Source organism: Calidris pugnax, unplaced genomic scaffold (assembly GCF_001431845.1).
Source record: "Calidris pugnax isolate Ruff unplaced genomic scaffold, ASM143184v1 scaffold23, whole genome shotgun sequence".
NCBI lineage: Eukaryota > Metazoa > Chordata > Aves > Charadriiformes > Scolopacidae > Calidris > Calidris pugnax.
The window spans coordinates 1,204,540-1,205,453 of NW_015090772.1; positions in this window are offsets into that span (position 1 = coordinate 1,204,540).

The following is a 914-nucleotide window of genomic DNA, read 5'->3' on the forward strand; positions in this document are numbered from 1 at the left end:
TCTCCGTCCGTCTGTCCGTCCGTCCTCCCTTCCCGCAAAGGTGAGGCCTCGACTGAGGGAGGGGGGGGAAGGCGGGCCAAGGCTCGGCGGGATGTTGAGGCGGGGGGGGGTTGGTGGAGCCGCCTCCTCCTCCTCCTCAGGCTCGGGGGTTTTCCGGGCGCCTCCGCCCCCTCCTCGGGGATCTCCTCGTCGCCTCCGCCGGCCCTTCCCGGGAGGAAACACCGGGAGGGAGAGCACGCGTTAAAGCCGGAGCGTGGGGGGGGTGTCGCGGTCACCTCAGCGGAGGGCGGGCTGAAGGGGGTCCCGACGAGAGCTGCCGCCGCTTGTCGCTCTCTCCTCCCGCCCGCAAGCGCCGGGCAGCGGTTCCCCCCGGGGTGGTGGTGTGGAGGGGCCGCCTTCTCACCGCCGCGGGCACCGGCCCGTTCTCCCACGAAGGCAGCAGCCACGGCGAGGCCCGGGCGGACCTCTCATCGCTCCGGCCCCCTTCCCGCCGAGCCCAGAGAGGAGCGGCTTCCGCAAAACTTCACCTCGCCGGCTCTCGGCACCGCTCTCCTCCGCTCCCTTTCACAAACGCCACCGCGGGTCGCTCCGGATCCCCGGGGGAGTCGCTTACACTCCGCCCGGTGCCGCCGCCGTCCCGTGGAAGTTGCGTCCCGCCGCGGGCCGCCCCAGCCGGCGCCAGCTAGACTGGGCGTGGCAAGCGGAGGCCACGCCCCCTTTCCCCTGAGGCCACGCCCCTCCGCTGCGGCGGGCGAGCAGCCCTGTGGTGGGATGCGCGTGCGCAGTGCGCCCCCCCTTCTCCTCAGCGGGGCCGGGCGGCCGCGGCGCTGATGGCCGCAGAGGGGTGGGAGGGTGCGTGGGTGTGCTGCCCTGTTCACTTGTGCCAGCCGGCGGCAGCGGAGGAGGAAGAGGAG